The 23991-nt window shown below is 41.9% G+C and overlaps 1 protein-coding gene across 1 annotated transcript in view; it reads left to right on the top strand.

Annotated features, from left to right (window-relative positions):
* The first annotated feature begins 5663 nt into the window (after positions 1-5663).
* Positions 5664-23991, top strand: part of LOC126281336 (helix-loop-helix protein 3-like) — an 85742-nt gene continuing 67414 nt past the window's right edge. The window contains exon 1 of the mRNA XM_049980216.1: positions 5664-5762. The gene's annotated coding sequence lies outside the window, so the exon portion shown is untranslated. The remainder of the gene's footprint in view (positions 5763-23991) is intronic.

Below are 23991 nucleotides of genomic sequence, written 5' to 3'. Positions count from 1 at the left end.
TTAACCAAAGTAATACGAGTAACAAGTGAGCAAATGGAATACCACAGACTAACACAAGAATGCCTAAATGCAAGTCGTACCTTCCCACCGTGAGACCGACGCAGTTCCGAGGGGAGAAACGAGAACAGAAGCCGAGAGCAGAACCGTGTTAAGCTAGAAGGCCCTACGATAAGGAATGGAAGGACACCCACGTCGCCAGCTAACCGCTAAGACTACCACCCTCACGTTTTAGCGTGAGACTTTTACGCGTCTCTGTTACGTCAGGGACCACCCCCCAGCCCATGTTCAAAGCTAGAGCCCTCCAGAAAAGCAGTATAGATCTTACGATAACACAAAAAGGGCCACTACCACCTGCAAGTTTTAGCGTGAGACTTTATCGCGTGTCTGTTACATTAGGTCCACCCCCCAGCCCATGTTAAAAGATAGAGCCCTCCAGAAGAACAATATAGATCTTACGATAACGCTAAAAGGACCACACCAGCTGCAGGTTTTAGCGTGAGACTTTTTCGCGTCTCTGTTACGTTGCAAACTTTAAAAACTTGCCCCACCACGAAAAGTATAACGTTTCTCATTGGATAGACAGAATTTTTGTAGGCGAAGCTTAAGGTTAACATTGAGACCCTGATTGGTCAGATGAAAACACAGCCAGATAGTTTTTTTTAAACCAACTTCGGTAAATTGTAGTAAGGAGAAGTTAGGAGAGAGTTGCTTCCGAGATGGCGAGGCGAGCGGAGCTGTGCTGCCCGCCGCTGCCCTGACGCGGCCTAAACACTGACAAGGTAATGAACGCACGCGATGCCGCATTTTTGAGCGCATAAGGCTTCACTCAGAACTGCAGAAGTCTCATCTGTTACACCCCCTTTTTGCGTAATACTAGTGTCGATCGTAAATTAAACCTCATGGTGTTCACATTTGCCACTTGAAGCAAAAATCTGAAACCCGATGATTTTTCTGTTATATAGTTATTGAGAAGCCACATCAGTCACGGTAATTTACGACAAGTTAGATAAGTAATTAAAGATAATTGAGGGTCACTGGAGATCATTTTGATAGTTTGCTGTTTTGTGAAACTTAATTTAAACCTATATTATAGAGGTGATATGGCATAGGTCATCCTTCGATCCATTGTAGAACCTGGAAACCCACTCAGGGAATATTCGTTCACATTTTTGTTGAACGCAGTTGGTTTTTACCATCCTGTATTAAAACATTTCCTTTTATCAATAGTGCAATTTATAAACAATGTTTTGTGAGTACAATAAAATTTCCTATAGTAAACGTAACTACTTTTTCGACGTTATTTTACCAGATAACTAAAAATAGGAAAGCGTTGAACTCTTTCCACTAAATTTAGTTAGTATTAAGATTCTTTTACAGGGAGTGCAGTGGAGCTGACGCTGAAATCATTAAGTATTTGGTTATATCATCGCAGTCTCACTGAACTGTTCTGAATTCTACATGTCATGTGTGGTCTGGCGTCTCCTTACCAGCAACAGGTCCCAGGTTCAAACTAGTCAATTCCCTAAAAAACACGCTCAGAGCGTCGTTGCGCGAAAGTGGTAGAGAGACTCGATATAGAACAATCAGACACCGCCATGAATGTTTAGAAAGTCGTCGAATTACCGTAAGAGAAGTTGCTGAGGATATTGGCATATCGGTCAGCTCGTGACATGCGATTTTTTTTATGTTTTGCGGTGGGACGTGTGTCAGCGTAGTTAGTTCCAAAATTTCTCAATTTTTATCAGAAGAATCGTCGCATAAGCATTGCTCAGGAGCTCTTGAATGACGTCAGTGGTGATCCTGATTTGCTGAAAAGTGTCATAACTGGTGGCGAAACATGGGTTTGCGGTTATGACGTCGAAACCAAAGCCGAATCGTCCCAGTGGAAGCATCCCGGAGAGCCAAGACCGAAAAAAGCACGCCAAGTTCGGTCAAATGTCAAAGTTTTGCTCACTGTTTTTTTTTTCAATTTCGGTGGCGTAGTGCATCATGAGTTTTTCCCTCAAGGTCATACTTGCCAATAAGGAGTATTACCTTGACGCCGTTTGCGAGAAGCGATACTCAAAAAAGTCCGGAATTGCGGAAAAACAATTCATGGCTTTTGCATCACGATAATGCATCTGCTCATTCATCGTTGCTTGTGAGAGGTTTTTTTGCCAGAAACAAAATGACAATCATGTCTCAGCCATATTCACCGGATTTGGCCCCCTGAGACTTTTTCCTGTTCCCAAAACTGAAGAGACCTATCAAAGGACGAGCATTTTCAACGATTGAGGAAAAAAACTACATCGCTGAAAGTACTCAAGGCTGTACCAAAGTGTGTATGAGAAGTGCTTCGACGATTGTAAGAAGCGTTGGCACAAGTGTATTGTATCTGAGAGGGATCACTTTGAAGGGGACAACATGAGTATTGATGAATAAATAAATATCTTTTCATAAAAATACAAAGTAACATTTGTTTTTGAACACACCTCTTAAAACACACTGCTAAATGTACACAATATACTGTAATCTAATGCAAACTGATTGCTACTCGTACACAGGATGCTGAAGAAACGAGACGTTTTCAAATGGAACCGTCTTAGGTAAAGGTAGGTCAGTGTAGTTGTGAATACACATGAGCACCTCTCTATGCGAACAGACAGTCAAGCACACAACAGAGGCACGTAGCCGTTACTTATTTTATCGTCAATACGGGGCTATAATACAATATTTAAAACGAAATTCCCGTTTAAACCACACGTCTATAGTTGCGATAGGTGATCGAAAACTTTTGACCGGTAGTCAGAACCAGAAGAAAAGTTTCTACAATAATGTGTCCTGAAACCAGTACCTGTTGAAAAATAGGGCAATCTAATCACCTATGCCAAGCTATCCGTTATGTAGAAGTAGAGTCCATATACTGTGTTGCATGTGATTACCATGCATGCTGAAACGTCGTGCAGCCTGTTCTCATAGTGAGTCACATAAGCTTTCAAATACACCTGACTGCATTCAGATTGCATCACTTGCATTGGGGACACGTCCCATTAGAGACTGTTGATGGTTTGAGTACACCAACGCCTTTAAATATCGTCAGACAGACATCCAACGAATTCAAGTCCAGCCAAACGGTAGGACACTGCTGGAACTCCTCGACAAATTCATCGTCCGCGAAACGTTACGGTGAGGTACTGTCACACGATCCGCTGAAAATGGGATGGTCTCCGGCGTGCAAAAACCACAGCAATTACTTTTTACAAAAGGTAACATTCTCCAATAGTGCTTGTAATTCAATGCGCAGGAACCGGTGATACACGGCACCTGTTACTCTGTTAAAGAGTATGGCTGTATGAGTCTGTCACCGACAATTTCTGCCCATAAAATAATGATGGAGTTTCATCGCCAGGACTGCTCGAAGATTTGCATCTGCCCACTTGTCCGTATTGGGATGATTAGAAAGTCGATGATCTATTGAGAATTAATAGACACTGAACAAGGGGGGATATGACAGGATACTGATCAACAATGCAGTTCCACCTGGCAAAAGACTTATTGGTCATGAGTTTGTTCTGCAGCAGGACAATGATCTCATACTACTTCTAAATTGTTCAGGGGTATGAAAATAGAAATGTAGGGAACTGAAGAATACGAATTAAATCTCATTGAAGTCTTATGTGATGAACTTGACGTGGAAGTCAGAAAACTGAGGACGCCTAATGCTGAAGATATATTGACAGATGGACTGCAATATGTTCAAAAACACTACAAAATCTTATCTCCAGAAAGTTAGTGCATCTGAGAACAAAGGATGGATACTTTGAAACAACTAAACTCCAAACCAGATTGTTTTGTACTTAATTATGGACAAAGATAATATTTATTTTGTTGGTCTTTGTAGCTTGTACGAGGTGTTTGTTCATTGAATTAAGATGTATAGTTCTTAACCTTACGTAGTCTATGTTGGACTGCTGTAAAGAACTGTGACTACTTATGACAAAAAATTCAAATAAAACACTTATCTGCGTCGGTCCCTCTTATTTAGTCCCACGACGCAATTAGTGAGTTTACAGACGCATCTTCACAAGGAAAAATGATATTGAATTACATATTTGCTAGCTGGATTTAGCCAGTTGTTTGTTGTGGCTTAATTTTGCTACAAAAACGTATAACTGGCACATGTTAGAGTAATGTGGCACTAACATTATAAAGACCATAACGATGTAAAGCTGTAGTGCGTTGCCTCAGAGACCATTCATTATCGGTTTACATTGTAGACCATAGATACATATTACAATTTTTATTTCAATTTATTTATATATTTACTGTCACATATTTGCAAAGGTAATACTTTTAAGAAATTTGTTGGAAGGAATGAAACAACTGTATAATTGTTATACTACCTATGGTCCACATCGTAAATTGGCAATGAACGATCTCTCAAATAAGGACTATATCTTTACATCGTTATGATATTTGGTTCGATTATGTCAGTGCTTCGTGTTCTGTGAGAAAAAATTAAGTTAAAAATTAAATTTATGACGAACCGCAGGGTTCTGTGGACTGAAACAGATTGTAAAAAACTCCATCACCGTTTAAAATAATCTTATTGCCATATTAGTCTAACAAGTGCCTGTTATACGTTTTTGTGGCAAAAGCAGAGCGGGATTAACCGAGCGGTCTATGGCGCTGCAGTCATGGACTGTGCGGCTGGTCCCGGCGGAGGTTCCAGTCCTCCCTCGGGCATGGGTGTGTTTTTGTCCTTACGATAATTTAGGTTGAGTAATTGGTAAGCTTATGGACTGATGACCTTAGCAGTTAAGTCCCATAAGATTTCACACACATTTGAACGTTTTTGTGGAAAAATGAAACCGAAACAAGCAACAGAGTGCATCCAGCTAGCAAACTTGTAACATAGTATCAGAGTGTAAACTCTCGAAACATGTGGTGGGACGGAATAAAGAGTGACTGATGCAGGCGAAAGTTTTATTTGAACTTTTATTAAATGGTTTTTATCATGGTTGATTGAAAACCTTTGACCGGTAGTGTACTTCCTGCAGAAATATGTGACACATTTTGTAAAACACCCTGTACGTTGTTTTATTTGCAGCTGCTCTAAATGTTTGCTCTGAACACTATGTTTGAGTCAAATGGACTGATTTAAAGGCTCGGCTCTTCATCATTTGTCTGAAGCGACCGGGTACAATTACCATATTGTCATCAGTGTGTGCTGTGGCACTATCAGTGAATAAACTCTCTTGAAGTGAAACTTCCTGGCAGATTAAAACTGTGTGCCCGACCGAGACTCGAACTCGGGACCTTTGTCTTTCGCGGGCAAGTGCTCTACCAACTGAGCTTCTCTTGAAGTATCTCTAACAGTGTTTTATGATGTTCCAAAAAATGTACCCACATGAAGGAAAGGATTAGCAGGAAGGGAATTGGTGTTTGGGCAGTATCGTTCCGTAGAAGCAGAAGACTCCAGGTGAGGCAAAAGCGTTGCGTATGATTGTTTCTTTTTTTTTTACGCAGTGGGCGGAGCTGAGGTGCGGACGGCACGTGGCAGCCGCCCCCATGCGGGGCAGGTGTGCTCGCGTCGGAGGCGGAGGCGGCTGTCTGAGCGAAGCGTATGCGGGCGTCGCTACAGACAGCACAAGAGTCAGTAGGTCGACGGCGCCCGACGCGGAGGGCCGAGAGGGTTCGGAAGTAGACCCTACACACAGCCGCTTGCAGTTGGCGGCAGGCGCCGTCGCACTGGTCGAGTCCGGTTGCGAGTTCTCAGCAAGGTAAATAAACTAAATGCGGTGTTATATTCTACATCTCTCTCTAGATTAGATTAGTACTTGTTCCATAGATCATGAATACGACACTTCGTAATGATGTGGAACGTGTCAGGGAAATGATAGGTGTCTATACAAGATATTACACTACACAAAATATTACATTATGCTTAATATTTTTTTGTTTTTGTTTTTTTTGTTTTTTTTTTTTTGGTGGGGGTTGGGGAAATTACTCGCTTACTATATCAAAAATTCATCTAATAAGTAGAAGGAGTTGCCATTAACAAATTCTTTTAATTTCCTTTTAAATGCTATATGGCTATCTGTCAGACTTTTGATGCTATTAGGTAAGCGACCAAAGACTTTCATGGCAGCATAATTTACCCCCTTTTATTCTTGAGAGAGTTAATTATCTTCCTCAAGAATGAGATTTTCACTCTGCAGCGGAGTGTGCGCTGATATGAAACTTCCTGGCAGATTAAAACTGTGTGCCGGACCGAGACTCGAACTGGAGACCTTTGCCTTTCGCGGGCAAGTGCTCCACCAACTGAGCTACCCAAGCACGACTCACGTCCCGTCTTCACAGCTTTACTTCTGCAGGTTTCGCAGGAGAGCTTCTGTAAAGTTTGGAAGGTAGGAGGCGATGTACTGGCAGAAGTAAAGCTGTGAGGACGGAGCGTGAGTCGTGCTTGGGTAGCTCAGGTGGTAGAGCACTTGCCCGCGAAAGGCAAAGGTCCCGAGTTCGAGTCTCGGTCCGGCACACAGTTTTAATCTGCCACGAAGTTTTATTATCTTCCTAATTTCAGCAGGAGAGGTGGGTGGAATTTCAGTTGTATCAAATGGTGTGGGTTAGGCCTCTTCCATTAACTGCCTTGCTTCTTCTAATGAACATTTAGATCCTATTTTCTCTACAACATATAAAAATGATTATTCAAAATGTTTTCGACTTCTGGCTTGTTGTTTGTGAAGTTTCCATTTGCTTCGATGGTGATGCCATCATCCTGTTCTCTTGGTTGTCCTGTCTCCCTTGTAATAATATTCCAAATTGTTTTGATTTTGTTATCAGGGGTATTAATCTCAGACATGATGCACATGCTTCTGGACTTTTTAATAACCTTTCTTAATGTAGCATAGTAGCTTTTATAATATTTGGCTGTTTCTGGGTCATTAATCTTTCTCGTTGTTAAATACAGTTTCCTTTAGTGGTTACAAGATATTTTTATTCCTTTAGTAAGCCAAAGTATTATGCATGGTTTCTTATAATTAGATTTGACTAATTTCTTGGGGAAACAGTTTTCAAATTCTCTTACAAGTGTATCATGAAGTAAGTTAAATTTTAAATTAGCATCGGGTTCCTTGTACACCTCATCCCAGTCTAACTGCTGAAGATTTTCCCTGAAATTTTTAATTATAGAGTCACTAATTGAAAGCACAACTTTGGAGGGTAGTTTTGAATTACTGAATGGAGCTATGTCATATACTGTAACTAGCTGAGCATCATGATCAGAAAGCCCATTCTCAACAGGACAAGAATTTATGTTTTTAAATCTGTCTTGGCCTCTCTCTCCTGCTATGCAGAGTGTCCGGTTTCGATTCCCAGCCAGGTGGGAGATTTTCCCCCCACGGGGAATGAGTGTTGTGTTGTCCTCATCATTTCTCATCACCATCGACACGCAAATCGGTAATTTCCAAGAATGATTGCCCATCGAACGCTTGGGCTCCTAACGATATATATCGAAAGTGCGACTCAATGTCGACCACACGACTCTGGTGGCGCGAGTTATGGATATTCACTAGAGCAACGGAAAAAGACGAACAAATGAAAGTAGGAGTAGTAACTTTACTTACTTTACTCGTCAGCCACGTCTTATCCGTGCACTATTGCTCGTGTTGTGTAAGCCGCCAGCAAAAATTCTTTTTCCTATAATATGGGTACACTTTTGCTATGTCAGTCAGAGGTAGCAGGATAGTATCAGTAAGGTTAATTTTTCCAGGCAACCCCAAGTTGCAGAAATATACTCGTAGATATCGGAAGAGGTATTACCTTCCACGCTGTATAAACGAGGAAGTAGATTTAGTCTTGTTAGGCTCTCAAACTCGAAACTGCAACGCTTTCACTTATTGCTATTCACACCGAAAACGATAAAACATGTTCCCCTGGTAACGCACTACACGTTTACCATAATTCGTGCCGCCACTATCGTATGGTCGACATCGAATCGCACGTTCGATATATATCGTTAGGAGCCCACGCGTTCGATAGGCAATCATTTTTGGAAATTATCCGCGAGTCACCCAATGCGTCGCATCAACTGAAAAGACTTGCAACTCGGTGGCGAACTTCCGTAGGTGGGGATGACTGACCTTCAACCCAATATCATCATTTCATTTCTATATACAAACCGAAGTCATCTCCTAGCGGCCATCTGTATGTGCAGACCACTCTCAGGAACTAGAGTAGGCGTTTTGATCCGGTTTCCACTAACAGATACACTTATCCACGGGGAATGTTTTAGTTCATAATTTATAAACATTTCGTACAACCTGTCTGAATTACGATGCATCGTTTTGAAACGATGCCACTGGCCCCTACCGAACAGCGGCCGTAATTCGGCAGAGCAGCAGTGTCTGGATTTAGCAAAGCGTACCCAAATTCGCATCTTGTTTGATGTTCTAGTGGATCATCCTACGTTGAAGACAGAGAATTTTTGGAGCCGGCCGGTGTGGCCGAGCGGTCCTAGGCGCTTCAGTCTGGAACCGCGCGACCGTTACGGTCGCAGGTTCGAATCTTGCCTCGGGCATGGATGTGTGTGATGTCCTTATGTTAGTTAGGTTTAAGTAGTTCTAAGTTCTAGGGGTGCTGATGACCTCAGATGTTAAGATAGTGCTCAGAGCATTTTGAACCAATTTCTGGAGGGCTCGGATCACGTGGAACTTTAGGCTAGGAACCGAAAAGTTGCAGAATCGAACCTAGCTGGGAAAAATTTTTCACTGTGCTAGCTAGCATACATCTCTAAACGACGAAAAGTGTTTCGGATTCCACCTGCACCTTCCCCTTTCCCGGTAAAACTCGTTAAGGGCATTTGAGTCGGCTAAGTGATATCCAACTAAACGTAAAATGTCGTGTGACTACGGTCTCCCGTCGGGTAGACTGCTCGCCGGGTGCAAGTCTTTCGATTTTACGCCATTTCGGCGACCTGCGTGTCGATGGGGATGAAATGATGATGATGATTAAGACAACACAACACTCAGTCCCTGAGGGGAGAAAATATCAGACCCAGCCGGGAATCGAACCCGGGCCCTTCGGATTGCTATTCTGTCGCGCGACCACCTAGCTACCGTGGACGGACGATATCTAACTGATTGGAGTCGTTTTAGAACAACTGCCTAGCGAAAATATATGCGAGACCGAAACCTGTGCCTTTCAATTATTTAAGCAGCTTTACTTCCTTTAAAGAAAGGAAGTTTTGCAGCAGCGCAGCAAATGATTCGGCTTTAGGCTTCCTGCTTTCCTCGAGTGAAACATAAGAGGCGAACACGATTCTCTGCGTGGTGAGGCAAAAGATGTTATTTGTTTGAACACTTTGAGATTAAACAGAAGACTGGGAAACGAACCTCCAATGGCGAGAAAGCGGTTTAGGCTTCTTACAGATCATATACACTACGGCATAATCATAAAGACATGTGCATGATCTTCTTGGTTGGAATTTAGAAATTCCTTGCGGAGGAATACACAAGATTTCGAAATACTTTTACAGGTGGTTGCGAGAAGCATTTTGAAATATTACCACAATTTTGGAAGGCCAATTTTTGCTTCACTTCAGATTACCAGTTACAATTCGGACTGTCCATTCGCCGCAAATTTTTTAAACATCGGGCAGTGTGTTACTCAGTTTTTAAGTATCGTAATAAACATGACCAATGACGAAAACAACCTCGTCAACGGGCTGTGACATGACACTTTCAGCTTGGAATAATGAAATATTTGTAATCAAGAGTTTCCCTGCAGTTGTTTGAGAAAAACTGCAAGCAAAAACACATGCGAATCCAAACTATGTGATTTTTTTCTTTCTTCTTTTGCTTCATGTAAAACGTTTTCCGAAAAAGTGCTTCAGCAAGTTCACCGACTTTCATTCGGTTACTAATATGTTCTTTCAGCGCCGTAGCAGATGACTCAATTTTCAGATTTCTGCTTTCCTTGAATCAAACCTACGTGTGGACGTGATTCTTTGTGTGCCACGGTGAAGTCTGCCACGACAAAGAACTGTGTTAATGAGTCTCAACACTGCATCACAGTATGTACTAAGCTTCACAACAACAGTGGTGTAACTCGAACAAAATTATGCGAATTTTTCTTTGATTTGTGCCAGTTCAGCCACCCTGTCATATGCGTATACTGACCGCCGGTACACCAACGTATTGTCTCTAATTTCTCGGATTTTCTCGTTGCTGTCATTTAGCGAGAAGTATGTGGGCCGGCTGGAGTGGCCGTGCGGTCTGGAGCCGAGCGACCGCTACGGTCACAGGTTCGAATTCTGCCTCGGGCATGGATGTGTTTGATGTCCTTAGGTTAGTTAGGTTTAAGTAGTTCTAAGTTTTAGGCGACTGATGACCTCAGAAGTTAAGTCGCATAGTGCTCAGAGCCATTTTGAGAAGTATGTTGGACGAAGTAATATTTATTCCGACTCGTCCCGGAAAGTGCTGTCTCGGAATTTTAATAGTAAACCTCTCCGTGGCGCACAGCGTCTCTCTTGTAGCGCCTGCTACTTGAGCTTTTAGAGCATCTCCATAATGCTCTCGTACCGACTAATACCGACTAAATTTTCCAGTGACCTAAGGCCCCTCGACCCTTATAACTGCCACCTGCTTTCTGTACAAATTGTTAGCATAGAGTATAGATTTAAATGTCAGGAAGTCGTTTCTGAAAGTATTTGTATGGAGTGTAGCCATGTATGGAAGTGAAACGTGGACGATAAATAGTTTAGACAAGAAGAGAATATAAGCGTTTGAAATGTGGTGCTACAGACGAATGCTGAAGATTAGATGGGTAGATCACATAACTAATGAGGAGGTATTGAATAGAATTGGGGAGAATAGGAGCTTGTGGCACAACTTGAAGAAGGGATCGGTTGGTAGAACATGTTCTGAGACATCGAGGGATCACCAATTTAGTATTGGAGGGCAGAGTGGAGTGTAAAAATCGTAGAGGGAGACCAAGAGACGAATACACTAAGCAGATTCAGAAGGATGTAGGTTGCAGTAGGTACTGGGAGATGAAGAAGCTTGCACAGGATAGAGTAGCATGGAGAGCTGCATCAAACCAGTCTCAAGACTGAAGACCACAACAACAACAACAAGGCCCTGACCTCTGTTCGATCTTTCCTGTCTCTTCTATTAATTGTACTTACAAAGAGAGGCTCCCGCGGTGGGATCAACTTTTTGAAATCAAATTTGCAGGTATCAAACCCTGCAGTCATTCACCCTCGTAAGCCCTCGGTTCTGAGTAATAGACGATGCTGTAATAGACAGGATAATAGCTTTTCGTACAAGAGGTTGGGGGTTCGAATCTCGGCACATGTAGCAGTTTTTTTATTTTTAAATCTTTATTATCATTTTTATTCAATTAATTGGTTTAAATGTAAATTTTTTATTTATTCTCCTTTGTCATATTATTTAAATCATTGTATGAACGTTTTTAATTTGTTTCATTTTTTCTTTGTCTTTTTTCTCCAGCCAGAATTTTGTGAACCTCAACTTGATTATATTTATCTGCTATCATATTCGATTATTTGAAGTTAGCGGTCTATTAGTTAAAAAACAAAAGACTAACTAATATATTTATATTGACTGTGCTGTGGCGTGAAAAACGTATTTTTCGTTACCAGATGCACAGTTTTTTTGCGTTGTAATCGTCATACAAACATGTGAAACATAACTTGAATACCTATTACACTTTGGGCGAAGTAACGCAGATCAAGATTTAAATGAAAGAAGGGCTTATAAGTACAACAAAATTCAGACAAGATGAGAACGAGACATAAAGATTGCAATAATGTGGACAAAAAAACAGGGTGATAAAACAAAGGGAATTAAGTCGAAATTAATAGGTAAAATTAATTAAAACACATAAACAAATACCTCAAGTGTAAAAAAAAGAGTGACAGGAAGTAAAATGAAAGCCAATGGTTGGGTTGTTTTGGGGGAGGAGACCAAACAGCGAGGTCATCGGTGTCATCGGATTAGGAAAGGAAGTTGGCCGTGCCCTTTCGAAGGAACCATACCGACATTTGCCTGGAGCGATTTAGGGAAATCACGGAAAACCTAAATCAGGACGACCGGACACGGGATTGAGCCGTCGTCCTCCCGAATGCGAGTCCAGTGTGCTAGCCACTGCGCCACCTCGCTCGGGTAAAGCCAACGGAGAAGTTCATATTATGATTGGACAAAGGAATAGAAGTAAAAACTTACATTTAAATCAATTAACTCATTAATAATGATGATCAAATTCGTTTCGATAAAGATTTCAAAATTTAAAAAAAGGTGTTGCTGAACCTAGCGAGATTCGAACCCTCATTCTTCAACTGTGGCAGCTACTAACCTGTCAGTTACACCATGCAACCACACTATTGTACGCAACCTTTTTCAAGTTGTTATCATACAAAGTTTGGGTATTTTTTCATCAATTACTCGCAGATGAGGTCCCTCCATGGAGAATAAAAATGGTTCTAAGCACTACAGGACTTAACATCTGAGGTCATCGGTCCCCTAGACTTAGAAATACTTCTAACTAACCTAAGGACATCACACACATCCATGCCCGAGGCAGGATTCGAAGCTGCGACCGTAGCAGCAGCGCGGATCTAGACTGAAGCGCCTAGAACCGCTCGGCCAGGGTGAATAGCTGCAGTGTGTGGTACTTGGGATATTAACCTACATAAACGTATAGATGGTTTCAAAAACCCTATCCCACCACTGCAGGCCGGCCGGTGTGGCCGTGCGGTTCTAGGCGCTACAGTCTGGAACCGCGGGACCGCTACGGTCGCAGGTTCGAATCCTGCCTCGGGCATGGATGTGTGTGATGTCCTTAGTTTAGTTAGCTTTAAGTAGTTCTAATTTCTAGGGGACTGATGACCTCAGCAGTTAAGTCCCATAGTGCTCAGAGCCATTTGAACGATTTTGAACCACCACTGCAAACCTCTCCTTGTTAGTAAGGATCTCAGAGTGACGAACAATACTCATAAATCGTTCGAAAGAGTGATTTGTAATTTTTTTCTTTTGTGTATGAATTATATCTCCTTCAGATTCTGATAAAGACTGACACTGTCTGGTATCTGCTTTCCGTGCTATTTTTTTTACGTGGTCATTCTGTGGGTGGTTGTTCCTAAGTATTATACGGTGTTTGTTATTTCCAGTATTTAGTCTACTATAGTGCAGTCGAACGGTAGTGGAGGTTCTCGCCAGTTTTTATGTCCAGTACATTACAGTTATTTACGTTCTGGGTCAACTGACAGTTCCTGCACCAGTTATGAGGCCTCTGCTGGTGTTTCTGCAGTTAGCTACAGTCTTCTGGCTATGCTACCTTCTTGTAGACAAGTGAATCATGTGCAAAGAGTCTTATGTAACTTCTGATGTCAACCGCTAAGTCATCAATAAATATTACAAATTAAAGTCCCTCGCAGTGTTTTCCTATCTGTATGTTATGGATAATCTCAAGAACAACTGTAGAGATTTTAAACGGTCTTCCACTAAGGTTTTGTTGATATAAATTATTGTTTGTAGTAACGATGATTGTGTTATACATATGTTTATTCCACATTTAACTGATATTTGGAATGACATCTCTGGTTGCTACGGACTGCTCAGCTGGGGAGCAGGCGGGAAAAGCAGTAAAGCAAAGTTTGACCCTTATCTACTTATATCATGAAGTCCCAAGCAGCGTTTTTCTGTCTGTATGTGAAGGCTAATCTCAGGCACTATTGTATGGATTTTGATATGGTTTTCAGCAATAGACTGATTCACCAGAAAGCTTTTCGTACATCACTACATATTACAAACAAGTAGGCCGAAGATACTTAGTGCCAACAGTGCGAAGCTGGGTCAGGTCACTATATGCCTTGTGAACAGTGCGAGTCGTGTTCTGTCTGCAAGGAAGTCTTGGATCCAATCATAAATCCGGTCCGATACACGGTAAGTTTGTACTTATTTTCATTAAAAGACAGTGCGGATCTGTTTCAAGTTCCCCCTGCAGTCAAGGAACAATGCATCAACTTGGGCACCGAGCTCTAAGACCTTCTCGATCTCGTGGACGAATAAAGACAACTGAGTTTCGCAGGTTCACCGTTGGCAGGTTCCATGCTGATTTTCATTTACGAGAGCGACTCTTTAATAGGCCCTCGGCACGCATTCAGCTGCTGGATTGAAAAGTCTGCTATAGCTTCGATCCGCTCACTTATCTACAGCGACGTACGTACTCTACAAACAGCTGTAAAATGCATGGCACAGGGTACTTATCACATGTAAGGGCTTCCCTTTCCAATGGCGTATGGAGCGAACTGACGAACGATTTCTTAAATGCCTCCGTGCGCACCGTGATTACTTTAAGGTTGTCTTCACGATCCTTGCCGGAATGACCGAGCGAAGTGGAGCAGTGGTTAGCACACTGGACTTGCATTCGGGAGGACGACGGTTCGAACCCGCGTCCGAGAGCGAGAACAAGTGATTACATGACTCAGAGTGTCCAGCAGTATCTGATAAAGCGGAATGTAACGGTAACTGACTTCTAAAGGAAAGTTATAAGTTTATAGGATAAAATTCCGCTTCATTGTTAGTCACTCCCATGTCGTACTCTCCACGCGGTCGCTATGATTGCTGGTCTTAGGCTTCCATGCGTTCGTTTGACGTGGATGTGGTCCCCCGTGACTGACTGGCCCTACCGCCACAAATTTACACCCCCATAATTGTTTGGTGGCACCTGAAGGTGAAGCTTTAAGCTTCGAAACCGGTCGTGCAATAAATTAAGAAAATTAACTAGAAACTGAAGTGCATTTTTATTCTATAAATATTTTCCTCAATTGCGGATGTTTACCTGATCAAATGTCCTCCCCTGGTAGCTGAGTGGTCATCGTCTTATATATTTAAAAAAAAATGCTAGAAGCAGTTTATGTTTGTTATTGTTACACCAGACTGCAAAAAAAAAAAGTCCACTTATTTACGTTTCCCAGGAATATTTTTGTTTTATAAAGGTAATCGTCTATATAAAATAAAAAGATAGATTCAGATTACTTTGTGAACAGTACACCAGTAAACTCTTGCCATTGCGTTAGAGTCGCCTTAATCATATCTTTCTCATCGTTTTTGATGCTGTCATCAGTTTTTAGATTAGAGTGAAGGTACCCAAATTTGTCCACCTTTTGTAAACCTTGTGTTTCGTTTCTACAATTTCGTAAGTGGGAACAGTTTTAAAGATAATGGGGTTTTGTGTTGTTCAGTCAGCGTCCTACCTGCTTGTTAAAGCAGTTCGGTGGTTATTATGGCATTAGCAGGAGTGAAAGGCATTAGGCATGTTCCATTTCAGGGTTCACGTGATAGTTCAATGAAAAAGACGAACACTAACTTCGCTGTGTTAACCGTTGATGAACGTTAATATTTGGTGACTTTTCAGAAACTAGAGCACAGAATTTCAGCAATACCATCTCAAACTAGTATGAAATAAGGCAAATCGGAGCGCATTTCGTATTTTAAGGCTTGTATATTTAGATGGTAGGAAGGTTAGGATTCACGTCCCACCGATGTCGAGATCGCTAGAGAGGAAACGTGATCTTCGGTCAGACAAGAATGCGAAGGGAAATCGACAGCGAACTTTTCAGAGGAACAACTTCGGCATTCGCATATGTCGTTTAGGTAAACGTAAATCTGGACATCGAGACGGGGATCTGAACTCCGCCCCCTCATTCGCTCGCATGTTCGAACCTTTGGCGTTATGCCTGAGATGGCTTGGAGGATCTTTACAGTTGTGTACCACATTACGATCCGAGCTAGGAACCCTGTGAGGTAACGTGCTGACAAACTGATTTCATATTCAATGGTTCAGGTGTTCAATTCCACGTCCGGCCACCAAGTCTTATGTTTCCCACGATTTCCTAACACACCTTAAGACAACTGCCAGGAGAGTTCCTTTGAAAGTGACACGACCAAATTTCTTCCCCACTCGAGCCTTTTGCTTTGTCTGTAAGGGACTTCGCCGTCGACGGGACGTTAAACGGTAATCTTCGTTCTCCATCTTGTGCCAAGTAGTAAATCTGCGTTTCACAGGAAATGTTGATTTGGTACTAGCTTGTCTCCTTGTCTCTGACAAAAAATGCAAATTTCGAAGGGAAAGAAGGAAGGGATGTATCTACATCTACATCTACATTTATACTCCGCAAGCCACCCAACGGTGTGTGGCGGAGAGCACTTTACGTGCTACTGTCATTACCTCTCTTTCCTGTTCCAGTCTCGTATGGTTGGCGGGAAGAACGACTGTCTGAACGCCTCCGTGCGCGCTCTAATCTCTCTGATTTTACATTCGTGATCTCCTCGGGAGGTATAAGTAGGGGGAAGCAATATGTTCGATACCTCATCCAGAAACGCACCCTCTCGAAACCTGGCGAGCAAGCTACACCGCGATGCAGAGTGCCTCTCTTGCAGAGTCTGCCACTTGAGTTTGTTAAACATCTCCGTAACGCTATCACGGTTACCAAATAACCCTGTGACGAAACGCGCCGCTCTCCTTGGATCTTCTCTATCTCCTCCGTCAACCCGATATGGTACGGATCCCACACTGATGAGCAATACTCAAGTATAGGTCGAACGAGTGTTTTGTAAGCCACCTCCTTTGTTGGTGGACTCTCCCAATGAATCTCAACCTGGTACCCGCTTTACCAACAATTAATTTTATATGATCATTCCACTTCAAATCGTTCCGCACGCATACTCCCAGATATTTTACAGAAGTAACTGCTACCAGTGTTTGTTCCGGTATCATATAATCATACAATAAAGGATCCTTCTTTCTATGTATTCGCAATAAATTACATTTGTCTATGTTAAGGGTCAGTTGCCACTCCCTGCACCAAGTGCCTATCCGCTGCAGATCCTCCTGCATTTCGCTACAATTTTGTAATGCTGCAACTTCTCTGTATACTACTGCATCATCCGCGAAAAGCCGCATGGAACTTCCGACACTATCTACTAGGTGATTTATATATATTGTGAAAAGCAATGGTCCCATAACACTCCCCTGTGGCACTCCAGAGGTTACTTTAACGTCTGTAGACATCTCTCCATTGATAACAACATGCTGTGTTCTGTTTGCTAAAAACTCTTCAATCCAGCCACACAGCTGGTCTGATATTCCGTAGGCTCTTACTTTGTTTATCAAGCGACAGTACGGAACTGTATCGAACGCCTTCCGGAAGTCAAGAAAAATAGCATCTACCTGGTAGCCTGTATCTAATATTTTCTGGGTCTCATGAACAAATAAAGCGAGTTGGGTCTCACACGATCGCTGTTTCCGGAATCCATGTTGATTCCTACAGAGTAGATTCTGGGTTTCCAAAAACGACATGATACGCGAGCAAAAAACATGTTCTAAAATTCTACAACAGATCGACGTCAGAGATATAGGTCTATAGTTTTGCGCATCTGCTCGACGACCCTTCTTGAAGACTGGGACTGCCTGTGCTCTTTTCCAATCATTTGGAACCTTCCGTTCCTCTAGAGACTTGCGGTACACGGCTGTTAGAAGGGGGGCAAGTTCTTTCGCGTACTCTGTGTAGAATCGAATTGGTATTCCGTCAGGTCCAGTGGGCTTTCCTCTGTTGAGTGATTCCAGTTGCTTTTGAATTCCTTGGACACTTATTTCGATGTAAGCCATTTTTTTCGTTTGTGCGAGGATTTAGAGAAGGAACTGCAGTGCGGTCTTCCTCTGTGAAACAGCTTTGGAAAAAGGTGTTTAGTATTTCAGCTTTACGCGTGTCATCCTCTGTTTCAATGCCATCATCATCCCGGACTGTCTGGATATGCTGTTTCGAGCCACTTACTGATTTAACGTAAGACCAGAACTTCCTAGTTGGTACATAGAATTATACTTTCGAATTCACTGAACGCTTCACGCATAGCCATCCTTACGCTAACTTTGACATCGTTTAGCTTCTGTTTGTCTGAGAGGTTTTGGCTGCGTTTAAACTTGGAGTGAAGCTCTCTTTGCTTTCGCAGTAGTTTCCTAACTTTGTTGTTGTACCACGGTGGGTTTTTCCCATCCCTCACAGTTTTACTCGGCACGTACCTGCCTAAAACGCATTTTACGATTGCCTTGAACTTTTTCCATAAACACTCAACATTGTCAGCGTCGGAACAGAAATTTTCGTTTTGATCTGTTAGGTAGTCTGAAATTTGCCTTCTCTTACTGTTGCTAAACAGATAAACCTTCCTCCCTTTTTTTATATTCCTATTAACTTCCATATTGAGGGATGCTGCAACGGCCCTGTTTTGCACTCACAGAGTCGAAAAGTTCGGGTCTGTTTGTTATCAGTAGGTCCAAGATGTTATCTCCACGAGTCGGTTCTCTGTTTAATTGCTCGAGGTAGTTTTCGAATAGTGCACTCAGTATAATGTCACTCGATGCTCTGTCCCTACCACCCGTCCTAAACATCTGAGTGTCCCAGTCTATATCTGGTAAATTGAAATCTCCACCTAAGACTATAAAATGATGGGAAAATTTATGTGAAATGTATTCCAAATTTTCTCTCAGTTGTTCTGCCACTAATGCTGCTGAGTCGGGAGATCGGTAAAAGGAGCCAATTATTAACCTAGTTCGGTTGTTGAGTGTAACCTCCACCCATAATAATTCACAGGAACTATCCACTTCTACCTCACTACAGGGTAAACTACTACTAACAGCGACGAACACTCCACCACCGGTTGCATGCACTCTATCCTTTCTAAACACCGTCTGTACCTTTGTAAAAATTTCGGCAGAATTTATGTATCTCTGGCTTCAGCCAGCTTTCTGTACCTATAACGATTTCAGCTTCAGTGCTTTCTATCAGCGCTTGAAGTTCCGGTACTTTACCAACGCAGCTTCGACAGTTTACAATTACAATACCGATTGCTGCTTGGTCCCCGAATGTCCTGACTTTGCCCCGCACCCGTTGAGGCTGTTGCCCTTTCTGTACTTGTCCGAGGCCATCTAACCTAAAAAACCGTCCAGCCCACGCCACACTACCCCTGCTACCCGTGTAGCCGCTTGTTGCGTGTAGTGGACTCCTGACCTATCCAGTGGAATCCGAAACCCCACCACCCTATGGTCGCAGAACAGTCTCAGCCTCTGATTTAGACCCTCCACTCGGCTCTGTACCAAAGGTCCGCAAGGAGGGCTGAAAGATTATAGCCGCGCCGGGTGGCAGCGAGGTATGAGGTGCCTTGCCACGGTTCTTGCGGCTCTCCCCGTCGGAAGTTAGAATGCTCTCTCGGGCATGGGTGTGTTTGTTGTCCCCTGCGTACGTTAGTTTAAGTTATATTAAATAGCGTGTAAGCCTGGGGACAGATCACCTTAGCAGTTTGGTCCCATAGGAACTTACCACCAGCAAAAGATTATAGTTTAACTTCTCATCAACCTCAAATTGGTGAGAGCCGGAGATGAAGGTAGAGAGGAAGTTTAGAGGGTTATACTGTATGGAAATGAAACTTGGAGAATAAATACTACGGCCAAAATAAAAGCTTTTATAATGTGCAGGTACAGAAGAATCCTAAACAACATATGAGTGAATCTATAAATCAACAAAGAGGAGCTGAATGGAATTCGAAAGAGCAGAGCCGTATAGCATAACTTGACTAAAAGAATGGTTATATTGATAGGATGCACCATGAGGCATTAGTGGTAGCAGTATGGTATTGTGCCTTACGTCAGATCTTGTCATGGGTTAAGCCTCTTCCACTTTTGTCTGTCCATAGCCAGTCTTTTCATTTCTGAATATGGACCTCTTTGTAAAATATCCCTGAAAAATTATGAAAGTGTTATTTTTCTGGCATAACCACAAGCGCCGGAACGAAGATGCAGAACTCAAGAGAAGAGAAGGCAGTGAAACGACGTCGGCCAACAGTGCGCTGACCAGGACGTCAGCACAATAGGAGCAGCATCTAGCCGAAGTGAATTTAGGTGCCGCTCCTGCCAGCCTCGGCCGGCCATTAGTGGCAGTATTCGAAGAGTATTAGCACGGCCTGGCAAAGAGTGCTACGATAGTAGTTATTAGTGATCCACAAACTGTGTGACAAACTTGCATGAACACTGCATATAGCAAAGAACTCTGATTTATATTGCATGTGGCCCATCGCTTGCGACACCATTGCAAAACAAGTTAAGTATTGTAAATCTACTTTACTGAAATAAAACTACGAATGTCATTTGCTTGAATTGTTGTATAGCATTCCGAGAAAGCAGCATCCTTGGCACCCTATACGAGACGAGTGGGTAGGACACCACAGCTATGTTGATTTATTTGGCAATGGTGGGGGTTAAAATGGGAGAGGAACACCAAGGCTTGAAAACAGGAAGAAGATTCAATTAAATATATAGTAGGTAGCGGTAGTTACGTAGCGATGAAGAGGATAGAATAACGCGGAGAGCTAAATGAAACGAGTCCTCGGGCTGGTAACTTCAGTAACAATGTGTCCGACTAATGCTTTAATTTCGAAGCTTTCAAACTGTGCCGATTTCCAATGTAAATTTCTTGTCTGAAGACATGTTCTCATCCTTTATTAATGGCTTATTGAATGTAATACATATTGCTTTCCTCATCTCATCTTGGTGATATCACCATTGTTATTATTTTTCCTTGTTTCACGAGTGCCTTGTGGAACATCACATGCTGCGACATACCACAATGTTGTCAACCAGTGCTGCTGTTTGCTACGTCAAAGCAAAGTACGCTCGTCTGCTAGGAAAGGGGGTAAAACGTTGCAGTTCGTGAGTAGTGTAGTACGAATACTTCTTTTACTTGTACGCTCCTGCTTTCCTGGCTGCTCTTTATATGTGAAAGGGTCAGTCAACGGATGCCAAGGCGATCGCATGTGAAAAGCTCACACTTCAGTATGAAGGAGGGACGACTGTAGACGAACATCCCAACGACATCTGAACCTTCAGAGGCAGCGAAGGAATCTGCTGTAGTCTGTTTAACCTTCCATTCCTGTATTTTCTAGACAATATTCCAGCAAAGTACGAAAAACGAGACTCCAGAGGGTCAAAAGGGAATTTCAATCGGAAAAAAAACTCCAGTATGATCACAATTGTCCCACTTCTGTCCAGTAACCCGGTCTAGATGAATCTCTTCTTCTCAAATCGTTGTGCTGCCTCCAGTGCGTTATACGTTCGCTGTCGTGGGAGCGAGCCATCTGGCACTTCGATTTTGCCAACAGCCGATTGAGAGAAGGTTTTTCTTAGGCGCGGCCAGACGATCACGAACGAGAGGCCTCTCCTCCATACTGATCGCGCCCACTAGTATCTTATTGGCAGACGACATCGGCCTAAGTTGCCACGGCGCTCACTGACACTTCCTACGACGGCTGCGTTCGACTCCTGCGGAATGTATTGTTACGTAGCATCCCTAAACTAATGTAGGTATGTTGGTGCGGTCTTCAATCCAAAGATTGATTTGATTCAGTTCTCCACGGAAGGATAATCTGAGAAAGAGTCCTCATCTTTGAAGAACTACTGAAACACACATCCATTTGAACTTGTTTGCTGTATTCATCTCCCTCTACGACTTTTACCTCCCACATTCCTTTCAATTCTAAACAGATTATTTATTTATGTCTGATATGACCCTATCAATCGATCTCTTCTTTTAGTCTAGTTGTGTCACATATTTCTTCTTTTCGTCATTAGTTACGTCACCTAGCCACCTAACTTTAGCATTCTTCTGCAGCACCACATTTCAAAAGCTCCTATTTTCCTTTTGACTGAACTGCTTACCACTCTCACTTCACTCTCATAAACGGCTGCATTCCGGACAAGCACCTTTAATATATCACACTACTGCCCATTAAAATTGCTACACCAAGAAGAAATGCGGATGATAAACGGGTATTCATTGGACAAATATATTATACTAGAACCGACATGTGATGAAATTTTCAGGCAATTTGGGTGCATAGATCCTGAGAAATCAGTACCCAGAACAACCATCTCTGCCTTGATACGCCTGGGCATTGAGTCAAACAGAGATTGGATGGCGTGTAGATTAGATTAGATTAGATTAGATTAGATTAATACTTGTTCCATAGATCATGAATACGACACTTCGTAATGATGTGGAACGTGTCAGGTTAATAAAAGATGTCTGTACAAGAAATTACATTACACAAAATATTGCATGACACTAATGATTAAGTTTTCTTTTTTTTTTTTTTTTTTACTTACTTTATATCTAAAAATTCAGCCAATGAGTAGAAGGAGTTGTCATCTAGAAATTCTTTTAATTTATTTTTAAATGTTAGTTGGCTATCTGTCAGGCTTTTGATGCTGTTTGGTAGGTGCCCAAAGACTTTTGTGGCAGCATAATTTACCCCTTTCTGTGCCAAAGTCAGATTTAACCCTGCATAGTGAAGATCATCCTTTCTCCTGGTGTTATAGGTATGCACACTGCTATTACTTTTGAATTGGGTTGGATTATTATCAACAAATTTCATAAGGGAATATATATACTGTGAGGTTACTGTGAGGATCCCTAGATCCTTAAATAGATGTCTGCAGGATGACCGTGGGTGGGCTCCAGCAATTATTCTGATTACACGTTTTTGTGCAATGAATACTTTTCTACTCAACGATGAATTACCCCAGAATATGATGCCATACGAAAGCAGTGAATGAAAGTAGGCATAGTAAGCTAATTTACTGAGATTCTTATCACCAAAATTTGCAATAACCCTAATAGCATACGTAGCTGAACTCAGACGTTTCAGCAGACCATCAATGTGTTGCTTCCAGTTTAACCTCTCATCAATGGACACACCTAAAAATTTTGAAAATTCTACCTTAGCTACAGACTTCTGTTCAAATTCTATATTTATTACTGGAGTTTTGCCATTTACTGTACGGAACTGTATATACTGTGTTTTATCAAAATTTAAAGAGAGTCCGTTTGCTGAGAACCACTTAATAATTTTGTGAAAAACATCATTTACAATTACATCACTTAGTTCTTGGTTTTTGGATGTTATTACTATACTTGTATCATCAGCAAAAAGAACTAACTTTGCATCTTCATCAATGTGGAATGGTAAGTCATTAATGTATATCAAGAACAGTAAAGGACCTAAGACCGAACCCTGTGGGACCCCGTGCTTGATAGCACCCCAGTTTGAGGAATCAGCTGTTTTAACATTACACGAACCACTTATTTCAACTTTCTGCATTCTTCCAGTTAAGTATGAATTAAACCATTTGTGCACTGCCCCACTCAAACCATAATGATTTAGCTTATCTAAAAGAATTCCATGATTTACACAATCAAAGGCCTTTGAGAGATCACAAAAAATACCAATGGGTGATGTCCGGTTATTCAGAGCATTTAATATTTGATCAGTGAAAGCATATATAGCATTTTCTGTTGAAAAGCCTTTCTGAAAACCAAACTGACATTTTGTTAGTACTTTATTTTTACAAATATGGGAGGCTACTCTTGAATACATTACTTTCTCAAAAATTTTTGATAGAGCTGTCAGAAGAGAGATTGGGCGGTAGTTGTTGACATCCGACGTATCCCCCTTTTTATGCAATGGTTTTACAATGGCATATTTCAGTCTATCAGGGAAAACACCCTGCTCCAAAGAGCTATTACATACGTGGCTGAGAATTCTACTTATCTGTGGGGAACAAGCTTTAAGTACTTTGCTGGAAATGCCATCAATTCCGTAAGAGCTTTTACTTTTCAGTGAGTTTATTATTTTACTGATTTCAGAGGGAGAGGTTGGTGGAATTACAGCTGTTTCAAACTGTGCAGGTATGGCCTCTTCTATTAATAGCCTTGCCTCTTCTAGTGAAGATCTAGATCCTATTTTCTCCACAACATTTAAAAAATGATTATTCAAAATATTTTCAATTTCTGATTGTTTGTTAGTGCACTTGTCATTCAATTTTATTGCACTAAAGTCTTCCTGTGCTCTTGGTTGCCCTGTTTCCCTTTCAATAATATTCCAA

The sequence above is a fragment of the Schistocerca gregaria genome, chromosome 7 (assembly GCF_023897955.1).
Source record: "Schistocerca gregaria isolate iqSchGreg1 chromosome 7, iqSchGreg1.2, whole genome shotgun sequence".
Classification (NCBI taxonomy): Eukaryota; Metazoa; Arthropoda; class Insecta; order Orthoptera; family Acrididae; genus Schistocerca; species Schistocerca gregaria.
This window is presented reverse-complemented; position numbering and strand designations above follow the sequence as displayed.